The 14276-nt window shown below is 39.2% G+C and overlaps 1 long non-coding RNA gene across 1 annotated transcript; it reads left to right on the forward strand.

Moving 5' to 3' along the window:
* The first annotated feature begins 3901 nt into the window (after nucleotides 1–3901).
* LOC117598234 (uncharacterized) lies at nucleotides 3902–9455 on the forward strand. Its single transcript, XR_004578932.2, has 3 exons — nucleotides 3902–3961; nucleotides 4722–4750; nucleotides 9129–9455. It is a non-coding gene; the product is annotated as an uncharacterized LOC117598234 (long non-coding RNA).
* Nucleotides 9456–14276: the final 4821 nt, after the last annotated feature.

The raw sequence follows: 14276 nt of genomic DNA on the forward strand, positions 1-14276 counted from the left end.
AAGTGTTAAAAGAGTGATGGAGAAAACTAAATTGTATTGTGAGGGTTCGGGTGCAAAAATAAATGAAGAAAAAAAACGTATACATGAAATTTGGAAGGGCGGAGGTTCTAACAGGGGTCTTTAAGGTTATGGAGGTGCAAGAAATGAAGCAATTTTAGCAAAGAACGAAAAGGGGGCCATGGACAGTATGTGGGAAGAGACGGTGGGAGGGATGGAAAGAAGACTGATTTTTTTGGAGAAGCAGGTTTTTAAGTTTGAAGGGGAAAATTTTAGTTGTAATTTTTATGGGACAAGAATCACATATTTTACACTGATAGGGAAACCGGAGGAGGGAGGGATGGGTTTGGTGGGCGTAGAACAAAAAATGAAAAGCATGAGGGTAAAGGTGGTTAGAAAATATTTGGATGACACAAACAAAGCAGAGTGGAAGAGATTGATGGGGTTTTATTTAAATAAATGTGGGAATTTTAATTTGGGGGAAAACATTTTATGGATGAAGCTGAAGAATTGGATGATGGAGGGGATCCCACGGTTTTACAAAGAGGTTTTAAGCGCTTGGAGGCTTTTTTTTTTTTAACAGAGGTGGATTTTAATCCGGAGGGGAGGGAAAGGATTTTAAATCAACATCTGTTTTTAAATGAAAAAATAAAGATACAAGAGCATGACATCTATTTTAAGAAGTGGTTGCAAACGGGGATTGTAAAGGTGAGGGATGTTTTATGGGAATTTAAAGAGGGATTTTTACCACTTCAAGTGATTATAGATGCGATGGAGGAGGAGAATGTAACGGTTTTAAAAAGACAATATGAAGGAGTTAAAAAAGCAATCCCAGGACAATGGCTGGATGAGATTAATAAGAGGGAGAAAAAGAAAACAGGATGAATGTGTTTCTAAAAGGTAAAGACAAGATGGTGAATTTTAATTTGGTTTCTGTTAAAATGTTTTATGTTTTTTTTTTTTTTTTATAAATGGAGTTTTTAAAAAACCTGTTGCCAATCAGTTCTGGATAAGGCATTTTAATGAAATTGAAGAGAAAGATATATGGAAGAACATGGATATATGATATATGGAAGAACCGCTCCAAACCGGTTCTGAAGCAGGTGAAAACCTGGCCAGCAGGAGCCATCTCTGCTCTTCAGGACTGCTTTGAACACACTGACTGGCACATGTTCAGGGAAGCGGCAACTGACGGCGACTTCACTGACTTGGAGGAATACGCGACATCAGTGACCAGCTATATTAGCAAGTGCATTGATGACGTCACCACCTCCAAGACCATCACCTCACGCTCCAACCAGAAGCCGTGGATGACTGCAGAGGTGCGTGCACTACTGAGGACTCGAGACTCCGCCTTCAGAGCAGGCGATAAGGTGGCCCTAAGAACAGCAAGGGCCAAACTGTCCCGGGCCATCAGAGAGGCGAAGCGCGCACACGCCCAGAGAATCCACGACCACTTCAAGACCAGCAGAGACACACGGCGCATGTGGCAGGGCATCCAGAACATCACCAACTACAGGTCATCACCATCTGCCTGTGACAGTGATGCCTCCCTCCCAGATGCGCTGAACAACTTCTACGCTCGGTTCGAGGCACAGAACGGCGTGATGGCGAGGAAGACCACCCCTTCTCCCAGTGACCAGGTGCTGTGTCTAACCACGGCTGACGTGAGGAAGACTCTACACAGAGTCAACCCACGGAAGGCTGCTGGACCAGACAACATCCCTGGCAGGGTGCTCAGGGGATGTGCAGACCAGTTGGCAGATGTTTTCACGGACATCTTCAACACCTCTCTGTGCAGCACCGTTGTTCCGACCTGCTTCAAGGCCACCACCATCGTCCCCGTGCCAAAGAAGTCTTCAGTGTCCTGCCTCAATGACTACCGTCCCGTTGCACTTACACCCATCATCATGAAGTGCTTCGAGAAGCTCGTCATGAGGCACGTCAAGACCCTGCTGCCCCCCTCACTGGACCCCTTGCAATTCGCTTACCGCCCCAACCGCTCAACAGATGACGCCATCACCACCACCCTCCATCTGGCCCTCACCCACCTGGACAATAAAGACACTTATGTTAGAATGCTGTTCATAGACTTCAGTTCAGCATTCAACACAATCATTCCTCAGCACTTGATCGGAAAGCTGAACCTGCTGGGCCTGAACACCTCCCTCTGCAACTGGATCCTGGACTTCCTGACTGGGAGACCTCAGTCAGTCCGGATCGGGAACAGCATCTCCAACACCACCACACTGAGCACTGGGGCCCCACAGGGCTGTGTGCTCAGTCCATTGCTGTTCACTCTGCTGACTCACGACTGTGTAGCAATGCACAGCTCAAATCACATCATCAAGTTCGCCGATGACATGACTGTGGTGGGTCTCATCAGCAAGAACGACGAGTCAGCATACAGAGAGGAGGTGCAGCGGCTAACGGACTGGTGCAAAGCCAACAACCTGTCTCTGAATGTGGACAAAACTAAAGAGATGGTTGTAGACTTCAGAAGAGCACAGAGAGAGACCACTCTCCGCTGAACATCGACGGCTCCTCCGTGGAGATCGTCAAGAGCACGAAGTTTCTTGGTGTTCACCTGGCGGAGAACCTCACCTGGTCGCTCAACACCAGCTCCATAACAAAGAAAGCCCAGCAGCGCCTGTACTTTCTGCGAAGGCTGAGGAAAGAACATCTTCCACCCTCCATCCTCACCACGTTCTACAGAGGGACTATCGAGAGCATCCTGAGCAGCTGCATCACTGCCTGGTTTGGGAATTGCACCGTTTCGGATCGCAAGACCCTGCAGCGGATAGTGAAGACAGCTGAGAAGATCATCGGGATCTCTCTTCCCTCCATCACAGACATTTACACCTCCCGCTGCATCCGCAAAGCCACCAGCATTGTGGATGATCCCACACACCCCTCACACACACTCTTCACACTCCTGCCGTCTGGTAAACGGTACCGAAGCATTCGGGCCCTCACAACCAGACTGTGCAACAGTTTCTTCCCTCATGCCATCAGACTCCTAAATACCTAGAACTGGACTGAAGGAACACACACACACACACACATATATATATACACACACAACTGAACTGGTCCAAAGGAACTCACGCATACATACATACATACATATATATACACACAACAGAACATCCTCTATGCACATGCACTGCACATGTTTTGCACATGTTTTATTATTGCTGCTACTAATATGTTTACACTGTTTACACTACCTCAGCTGTAATATTTGCACTACTGTCACCTTATCACTTTCAACAGGACTGTGTACTGGTCGGCGTCGTAGTTATGTAGTACTGTCTGTTCTGTCTTGTGCTGTCTGCACATGTTTGCACTTGTGCACTTTACGTTTAATTTATGTAATTTATGTAGTCCCCGTAGTTCTATGTTGTTCTGTGTTGTCTTATGTAGCACCTTGGTCCTGGAGAAACGTTGTTTCGTTTCACTGTGTACTTGTATATGGCTGAAATGACAATAAACTCCACTTGACTTGACTTGACTTGACATGGAAATGGTTGGATGTAGGTTTAGAATGTTTTAATTATTTTATTAGACAAAATGTAATTTTTACGGAAATGAGATTGTGTGCTACACTGTAAAAAGTGATTTTTTGAACTTGCAAATAAAGATAGCATAATTCAAGTATATTTTACAAACAAATCCTATTTTGTCTTTTTACTTAAAAATGTCACGTATAATTCAGTAAGCTACTTGAGGTTTCGTTTTCATTTACTGTGCTTAAATACATAAGTAAATTCAAATGGATCTGCCGAAGTAACATTTACTTAGTGATTTGTCATCTAATGAACTAATGCAAAAAATGACAAACGCAAGTAAATCTTACTCCACGAAGCCCGGTAATCTATGCGCATGCTCTCTTGGTTCTGAAGTTGGCGCGCAGAGGAAGGCAATGGAGAATTTTCTCGAAGACTGATGTGATTTTTACACGGTAAGTTATGAAATATTTGTTTATTGGTCAATTTAGTTACTTTTGCAGAAAAGTATAGAGCTGTTAAGCTGTCTGCGGTCCTGGTCGTTAAAGAGTTAACGCGTTAACTGTTAATATAGTTGACAGTTGAGTTTGCTAAAGAACCGATTTGCACAAACATCCGTTATTAATTAGCAAGCGGCATCTGTGTCGAAAACAGTTGTCTTGTATTTTACATGTAATCTACGGAGAAGTTTAATGTACAGTGAACTTTAAAATGAACTTTGCCGGATGGCAAATATAATGGCAATATAATTCAAGGGTGTGTGTTTATTCATATGTGAGAATAAATAATTGTGCCCTCACGTGCTATCTGAATTATTAGAAATTGGACATCGGAAGTCATATTTACGAACCCGGAATGATACCCGAGGCCGAGCCCCGAGATGGGTGGGACATTAACATTAATTAAGCCGCTAATCCCCCATTAATCCACATCAGCTACAAAGGTCTTACTGATAAAATCGATAAGCATTTGATGCATATTAATCAAGTTAAACAGAGATTATACTCCCTACTGAACCTATACAATAGTGATACATTAGTACTGTGTGTTCAGGCAGCCTTACTCTACCAGATGATCTATACTTGCAAACATTTAATGTAGTTGTTCCAAAATAAATTAACTGGTCAAATTTCAAATCAATAAGATCAGTATATTTATTCAAATTTGGTAAAAAATCTATTTCTGACATTAACATTTCTAACATATGTTCCACAGATTGCACTCACCATTCAAGCTCATGCAAGGTAAGTTGGCAATACTTCTTACAGCATATACAACACTGATTAACCTTGCAGTATGACACAGATTTCTAGATATACATACATATATTATACACACATATACAACCACACACACATACGTGTTATATATATATATGTATATATATATATATAAATAAAACTTCGCAAGATGTAAACACTGGACCAGCAGCACTTCTGGTTTCATTTTTTTTTTTAAATACTACATAATTAAATCTTAAAGGTATTTGTGTAAATTTTTAATTCAGTTAATGTTAAAAAAAAAAAAAACTGAATTGATTTATATTGGTTTATATATATATATGTGTGTGTGTGTGTGTATGTGTGTGTGCACATCTTTTGTTTATTGCAGGTGGCACAGCATGAGGTGGTTGTGTAAAAAATGCAGCTTTGAGTCAAACAAAAGACTTCAACTTTTAAAACACTTACGGCTCAAGCACGGAAATTTTGGCTGTCAGTCATCGACCCCTTGTCTTTATGCTGATTGCCCTTGTTCATTTAAAACATTTAATGCTCTACGAATACATTTATCCCGACACCACACAGAATCAGACAAACCAACAGAGGTGCTTTCATTTTGTTGTCTTCTATGCAATTCATTGCCATTCTCTTCAGAGAAGCAATATTTGGAGCACTTTAGCAACCATCTGAGGAGATACGAGGTGGTGACTTGTGTATTCAAAAACTGCAGCTTCAGCACAAGCATTTATTTGACCTTTGCTACCCATAAACACAGGAAACACAATAAACACTCCCTTGAAGATTTTACAACAGAAGTCTTGAAAAAATACCCAAATCCCACTGTTTTGCAAAATGATTCACAGGTCTCTGACGATGACACAGAACTGGATGAAACTTTGGTTGAACCACAAGATAATTTGTCTGACGTTATAAAGAAGAAGTTTGGTCAACTTTTTCTAAAGTTGGAAAGTAATTTCAACGTGTCAAACAGGTGCATTGATCAAATTGTAGATGAGCTTCAGTTAATATCCTCCTCTGCATCTGCTCCAGTTTTGAAAGATGTTGTTGAGTCCACTTTAAAAAGCAATAACTGTGACATAGATCCAACAGTTAGCTCAGATTTGGTGAAAAATCTGTGTGAATCAAACCCTTGTCAGTTCAGCTTTAGGGAAAGATGGACCTTTTTCAACAGCATATAAGAGCAGAGAATTTATGAAAACACATTTTTCAGTTGTTGAACCAGTAGAATACATACTGGACAATAAAGACAACAGAACATTCCAGTATGTTCCAATACTCCAGTCTTTGTTGCAAGTCTTGAAGAATATCGAAGAAAAGGACCTAGTCACTCAAAAAAATACTGGATGTGCATCACAATACCAGTCCTTCCATGATGGATCTCACTTTCTTGTAAATGAATTTTTCTCAGGTGATGTCGAGAGATTAAGTCTTATTCTGTACATCGATGACTTCGAAGTATGCAATCCCTTGGGAACTTCTCGCAAGATTCACAAAGTCACCGCTGTCTACTGGGTGTTAGGAAACTTTCCAGCACATGCACGATCAACATTGGCATCTATTAATTTAGCCATTCTTTGTAAGGCAGATGACACAGAGCGATTTGGATTTCAGAAAGTACTAGAGCCACTGTTAACCGATCTTCAAAGCTTGGAAAAAGATGGTATTTTATTCCAAGTCTAGGAAAAGTCATGAAAGGCACTGTGGTGAGCGTGGTTGCTGATAATTTGGGAGCCCATTCTGTGGGAGGATTCGTTGAAAACTTCACGGGATCTCATGTCTGCCGATTTTGTCTTGCAGACAGGTCCCAGTTTCAGACTACAGAAGTAAGATCTGGACTTTTTCAGAGGAGAGATAAAGAGCAGCACACTCTGCATGTTGAGACAGTCCTACTTCCACTCCTTGCTATGGTGTGAAAAAACAGTGTGCACTGTCTGAAACACTTCATCACTTTCATGTAACATCTGGTTACCCACCAGATGTATTACATGACCTTCTTGAAGGTCTTGTTCCAGTGGAACTGGCATTGTGATTTCAAACGTTTATCAAGAAGAAATATTTTTCTCTTGAGGAGCTCAACAATTGCATTCGACAGTTCCCTTATAAGTGGAGTGACCAAACAAATCATCCACAAATGATTCCTGCTCATTTTGCCACAAAAAGATCTGTAGGAGGCAATGCGCATGAAAATTGGTGTGTGTTGCGCCTGTTGCCTCTCATGATAGGCTTGAAAGTACCTGAGGATGATGAAGTGTGGCAGATGTTAATGACCTTAAAAGACATTGTGGAACTTGTGATGGCCCCAGTTCATACAGAGCAGAGCATTTGCTACCTTGACTCTTTGATTTCTGAGCACCGACACAGATTTCTGGAAGTTTTTCCTCAAGAAAAGCTTCTTCCCAAACACCACTTTCTCGAGCACTACACTGAACTCATTCAGGAATTTGGTCCTCTGGCAGCCTTGTGGACCATGAGATTCGAAGCTAAACATGGCTTTTTCAAAAAAGCTGTCAGACAAACAGGCTGTTTCAGGAACATACTGCTGTCCCTTGCAAAAAAAACACCAGCTCATGATAGCATTGCATCTCCATGAATCAAATTTGAACAAGTCATCACTTTCGGTCACAGCAACTTCACAAGTCTCTGTGGACGTCCTAAAGGATGACATAAAAGATTTGGTGCAACATAGGTATCCACATGTCACAATGGTACATGTTACAAATAATGTGTGCTTTTTAGGCACCAACTATAAACCTGGAATGTTGCTATGTCATGGTTTCACTGCAGACTTGCCAGACTTTTGTGAGGTGTTACAGTCCATCTTGGTTTGTAATGAACTGGTCTTTGTTGTGAGACTACTAAGCACATGGTACAATGAGCACCTTAGGAGCTATGAATTGGAACACCCAGCCAACATTCAGTTACTTGAGCAAAGAGAAATGGTTGACTACTATCCCCTGACTGCTTACTGTTGCAGGAAGCACTATATTTGCCCCTCTTTTTAGGTGCATGATTATCGAAGTTAATGCTATAGTGAACAAATTTTTAATTAGGATGAATTGTTTTAATTGCTGTTTTTTTCTGTTGCAGATGTGTTCCCCAGCAAAGCTGCGAATTGTTTTTGAAGAGAATGACATTCACAAATTGGTTCTGCCCTCAGGCATCCCCAGTACTCTTCAGGACCTTAAACATGTTATCAAAGAGACATTTAATATTCCAGACCGCTTTACTTTGATGTATGAAGACATGGATTTTGGGGGCCAGTTTTTCACCTTGAGCTCAATAGATGATGTACGGGATAAATGTACTTTAAAAGTGGTACAAACTGAACCCATCACCCTGAATCTGAGTGCTGTGGAAGAACCGATCCTACGAAATGAGTCTGACGCCATATCATGCAGTTCTCAGGACACCATTGTGCTATGTCCTTCTGAAAGTGAGACATCATTCCTTTCTTTAGACTCCAGATCCAGCAGTCCTCAAGACACTGTTCTGCTATCTTCATCTGAAAGTTCCACATCATTCCGTTCTCAAGGATGGCCAGCAAAGTTTAAAATACCAACTTTCTCATTTGATACAGAGCTCTTGCTTGCAGAAGGAAACAAAGCCTACCAAAAGGATGGCACCCTCTTGAACAATCCAAGAGTAACGAGTAGTGTCCTTGAGACACTAGCAGAGACAATATTTCGTTACACTGCGTACACAACAGGTGTCCAGATTATGAATGTAGTAGAGATGTTGATTGAAAAGTACCCATGCCTCAAAGAGCCAGGGTCCTTTAATGGACAGTATGGGTGGCAACAGAGGATTAAATATAAGATGGGCAATTATCGAGCCAAATTAAGAGGCAGTCAGCTTTCCTGTCCAGAGCTGGAGGTCAACACTTTGAAAAGAAAGAAGACAAATGAAAAGTCTTGCCCCAAAGGTATGAAAAGACCCAGGAAGGCTGAAGTAAACTACTTGCCCCCATTTCCATTTGGGGAAACTGAGGAACCTTTAGAGAAGGAAAGAGTTGATCTTCTTAAAGAAATTCAGAAGAAAAACAACAAAAAGGTCATTGGTGAGATAATGGAGAAGACTTTCTCCTATCGAAGATTAGAAATCATTAATCAATGCCCTGCTGTCAAAGATTTCATGGAGAGATGGCCAGCTCTTTTTTGTGAATCTGAGGTAAACCTTAGTTCTTCTTTTGCTGGCTTGATGGTAATATGTACTTATAACTTTTGGAACTCATATTTCATTCATTAAAAGCAATTAAATATCTTTATATTTCATTACTATAGCATGATTGTGTGTGTGTGTGCGCGTGTGTGGTTGGCAAAAAAAAAGTGTTTATTTGACTACTAAATCTTAAATGTGTTACATTTATTTTTCTTTGTCTTAGATCAAGAATGAGTTCAGAAGGATAACCACAATTCCCCTGGAGCCAACCTTTCTGCAAAAACTGGACCTCTACACTCCAAAGCTCCTGGATTTGTTTAAAATGAAGGGTAGGGATGCAGGCATAAAAATTAGAAGTGTGCTAGATTCACTCAGCCAGGTAAATGTATATATTACACATCTGATATCCTGCTGCTTCCTGACTTTATAGATATGCAGTTGTAAGATGGAAGTGTACCCTGTTAATGTTCGCTGCAATTTACTTTTGTTTTTAACAGCAAGTTGAAGATAAGCGAGATGCTGTGATTTGCTGCCTGCTTCCCTACCTGGGAGAATCATCTGAGGAGCTCATTGAAGCCTACCAGGTACATTAATAGATAAATTCAAATTTTGTTTTGACTCCAAATATGTACAGTACTGCAAAAGTCTAAGGCACATTAGTGTTTTCATCCCCAAAAAATGGTTTTTACTTTTTATATCTTTGTGCTGTAGTTTGTCAGTATATGAAATATCAGTTTACATTCCTAAAGATTCATTTTGCAATTATTTGTAATAATACAGTGAGATTTTTGTATGCACAGGTAGTCTGACAACAGTTGGTGCTCCACAGAGGATTTGGTCTCACCATCGAGACTGTCTATTATAATATGAAGAAAGAGATAAAACTAAGACAGCCTAAATCAAGAAAAACTGTGGCAATGTTTGCAAAATGCTTAAAAAACTTACATGCAAAGCTACCTGAAAAACTATATCAAGCATACCTAGGACAAAAACTGCTTTAAGTGCAAAGGGTGATCACACCAAATATTGATTTAGTCAATAGAAGGTAAATGAAAACCAATTTATGAAAGCATTTTAAAGGCATCCCCACTTTACAGAATTTTTACACAAGTGCCTACAACTTTTTACAGTACTGTAGCTTTGCAGGTAGTTTAAGTGTCTTGCAGACACAGTTCTTCTGGATTTAGTCTGTCTTAATTTTTTCCCTCTTTCTTCATGTAATAACAGATTTAATGATGGTGAGACCAAATCTCTGTGTGGGGCACTTATCACATAAAATTAAAGAGAACATGCAACTTACTGTACAGTATTGTAACCACTTTGCTCTTATTTGTGTATTGACAGGATGTCAGCAGAGACAAGATTAAAGATAGCTTCATCAATCATGTAATGAAGATCGTTGTACTGGGCAGCACTGCAGGAGAGGAAGATGCCAACATAGCTGACGTCATCATCGTCATTGAGGGAACTGCAGGTGCTGTTGGGATGTAAGAATGCATGCCTTCTGCTCATGGGCTTCATTTACTCCCTGAACTTAAGCTATCCCCCAAAGCTGAGAAACACATTTGAAGTCTTTCAGAAAATCTTTCTTGGGCTGGATGCTTTAAAATTTTCTCCAAAAGTTAGCTCTTTGCATAGAAAGCTACTAATGTAAGTCTGGTAGTTGGCCAAGTTTGTTGGACACCTACACTTACTTTTTTGCATTTGGTCATTTGTTCTGCAAGTGAGAATGTTCTAAAAAGGTTTGTTAATGTAAATTAGAGCAAAGTTTGTACTATACTGTACTGTTTAACAGAAACATTGTAATGCAGCGTAATGTAAGTAATGCAGTGCTGCTAAAGAAATCAGAAGCAGAGGTTTATTTGTATTATCACGGTGTTGTATGTAAGATCACAGTTAAGCATCTCACGTTAAATTGTTGTGCTCTGTTATATACACAAAAAACATTGAAACATCTGTGATAGGATAAAGATGCTGAATCATTTTGGCCATGTTTTCGGCCAACAGCAGTTAATTTTAATGAATGTGTCCATTCATTTTTGTCCACTTGTTTTATCATTCCATTTGTTTAATCTGTTTTTTTTCAAGAGTTTAATTCAAGTACTCAAGGAAAATGTATGTCAGTGTTTCTTTGTTGAAAACATCAGTAGTAATACATTACAAATCATATTAAGTAATGTTTTAAATAATATTTAAAGTAAAGGTTACTCAGGATAACTAAAAAAGATAACTAGGACTCTTATGTAAAAAAAATGCAATAAATCATAATATATTTATAAGCATTACTTAAGTAAAATTTACAAACAAAGAGTCAATAAAATTTACCGGGAATTCCCAAGTAAACTTTACTTATAATTATGGATAGGCTTTTACTTGGCAGATTTTTGTAAATTTACTAGCCTTTTCTGAGTGAAAATTGTTTCCAAGCTTTTTTCAAGTAAATCCTACTCCAAATTTTTTTCAGTGTACGCAGAAAGAAACAAATGCCCAATGCAGAGTTTATAAAAAAGATGATGAAGGAATTTTACATTTGTTTTTATTCTGTGAGAAGTTGAGCCCATTTTTTAAGTAATTGAAGGAAATAATCAAAGACTTAAGAGATAATGAGCAGGATTTCAACTGGAATAGATTTTTTATGTTGGGAATGGCAGAGAATAAAGCAAACAAGAAACTTATTAATTTGTTTTTAATTTTGGCAAAAAAAAAAAAGCAATATGGAAAAGAAGGAATATAGCCAAAAACAGAGACTGTGCTTTTTAAGCAAATGGTTGAAGATTAGGTTAAAATGTTGTAGTTATTTAAATCAGAGAACAAAATAAGGGATTTTTATGAAATTTTTACGAAAGATGTTATATGTACTTTTGAACAAAAGCACTTGCACATGCCAGGAGAAGACAACTGATTCTTCATTTTCGTGATGTGCAAGACTCTTTTTGCGTAGCTCCTCTTTTCTCATGTAGCATCTCCTCCTGGTTACTGCACAAATGCTGCATTTTTATGGCAATTTGTACATTCAGATGGAATTAAATTAAAACAAAAAAAAAAGAACGCCCGATCTCGTCTGATCTCGGAAGCTAAGCAGAGTCGGGCCTGGTTAGTACTTGGATGGGAGACCGCCTGGGAATACCAGGTGCTGTAAGCTTTTCAGTGAGGCCTTCATTTGAATTAGGGTTTTAATTCTCTCAGGACATCACACTGTTATGGGAGGAAGATTGACTAGAAACTTGAAAAGGAGAGAGGAATCAAATAAATAAACAAATAAATGACTAAATCGTACACTATTTAAGTAGACACCTTTTGGAGCCAGCTCTCGCTTACGGCCATACCACTCTGAGAGCGCTAGAGTGCTAGCAGGTAGTGAGTTGGTAGTTTGAGCAGTCGGTGAGAGAGGCTCACCTAGTTTTTTTTGTTTTGTTTAATTTGCGAGAAAAAAATTCTTTTTGCGTTTTATTGGTTTTTGTTTGTTAGAGTTTAAACACTTCCCAGCAGCGTTTTGCTGTCTGGGGAGTAATTTTCTTTCTTTTTTGTTCGAAAAATGGATGGATTACAAGGCAAAGAAATCGACATGGCAGGAGAGAGAGAGTGTTAACGGACAAAGAAACGGATAAAAGACAACGAGATGGACAAGGACGATTCTAAAGAGGCTACGGTGATTGTTGACATGGTGGATCAAAGAGATGCAAGAGCAGAGGACATTATCAAAGCAGTGAACGAAAGGATTGGAGGAGGAAAGATTCTAGCAGTCCGACCAAGGCAAGGAAAAGAATATGAAATCACGTTGATAAATAGGGAGGCGTGCAATGGATTGGATGAAGGCCTGATGATAAAAGGAAAACTGTGTGAGATCCGACAACTGAAAACAAGGGAGTATGTGGTTTCTTTTATACATTTGCCAGCCTATATTGAGGACTCTGAAATTTTAGACAAATTACAAAAATGGGCCGTAACACCTGCATAGGACATCAGAAGGAGAATGTACATTGCGGATGGTACAAGGTACCTAAGGGTGAAATTCCCTAAAGAAGTAGCGTTCCTGCCATACAGTACAAAATTTGACATGGAGGAGGGAGCTCAGTATTTCCGGATCATGCATGATCGTCAGGTTAAAACAGTGCGATGAGCAGGGACATTTTTCGAGGGATTGCGATGCAATTAAGTGCCCAGATTGCAGAAAGGTGATGATAAGATGTGAGTGTTGGATGGAGGATGAGGATGAAATTCAGCATATAGAGCCAGAAGATGTAGGAGGGCAAATGTTGAAAGAAACTGAATTGCAAAATAATGGAGAGACTGAGGGAGAAGATGGAGTAAATGAAGAGGCTAATGTGGAAAATCAGAAGGAGATGGAAGAGAAAAGGCAGGAAGGAGCAATGGAGGAAGGAGTATGGACACCACTGGAAGCAACACAAGGGACATTGGAGGAAATGGAGGAGCAAGGACTAAAAGACAAGGAGGAAATGTAAGAGATAAATGAAGAGGAGAAAGAAATGGACGGAATGGGCTATAGAAAGGACAGAAGGGGGACTTTAAGAAGGAGAACTCTTAAGGTAATACCAAATATGGATGCAGCCAAGAAAAAGAGACTTTTAAGAAAAGAACAGAGTAAGAGAAAAACTTTGTGGGAGAATAGATTTCAAGCGGTGATGGAAGAGGAGGAGGAGGATGGAGACTGAGAAAAAACGTTTGGTTTTATTTTATTAAATAATTTATTAATTCTTATGCTTTTAAATATTGTATCATGGAATGCTAGAGGTTTACTGAACATGGAGAAATTTGAAAAGATGGGGGTCTTATGCAAAGCAGCTGATGTGATTGTATTGCAAGAAACAAATTGGAAAAATGAAAGTGTTAAAAGGTTTCAAACAAAATGGGATGGCAATATATATGTGAATAATGGAGAAGGAAAATTAGGGAGTGGGGTAGCAATTTTAATAAAAAGAGGGGTATGTGAAAAAGAACAAGTTATATTTGAGGATGGGGTAGGGAAAAGTATGGCTGTAAAAATAGAAAAAGATGAAGAGAATATAATTATTTATAATTTACATGCACCAAAGGAAGAAAAAGAAAAGGTTGAATTTTTTAAAAAGGTGAGTTTTAACATAAAAAGATGGCAAAATGTTATTTTAATAGGAAATTTTAATACTGTTTTTTCAGAGTTAGATTTGGCAAATAAAATGGTTTTTAAAGCTGAGAAGGGAAGAGAAGAGCTGGTGAAAGTAATGAAGGAAAGTAATTTGGTAGATGTACAGAGAGAGAGAAATATGACAAAGAGAAAGTTTTCAAGAATACAAGTGGTAATGAATGTATTAAAACGAAGTAGAATTGATTATGTTTTATGTGATGGGGAAATGGAGGGAAATATCTACAGTGT

The sequence above is a fragment of the Pangasianodon hypophthalmus genome, chromosome 1, assembly GCF_027358585.1.
Source record: "Pangasianodon hypophthalmus isolate fPanHyp1 chromosome 1, fPanHyp1.pri, whole genome shotgun sequence".
Classification (NCBI taxonomy): domain Eukaryota; kingdom Metazoa; phylum Chordata; class Actinopteri; order Siluriformes; family Pangasiidae; genus Pangasianodon; species Pangasianodon hypophthalmus.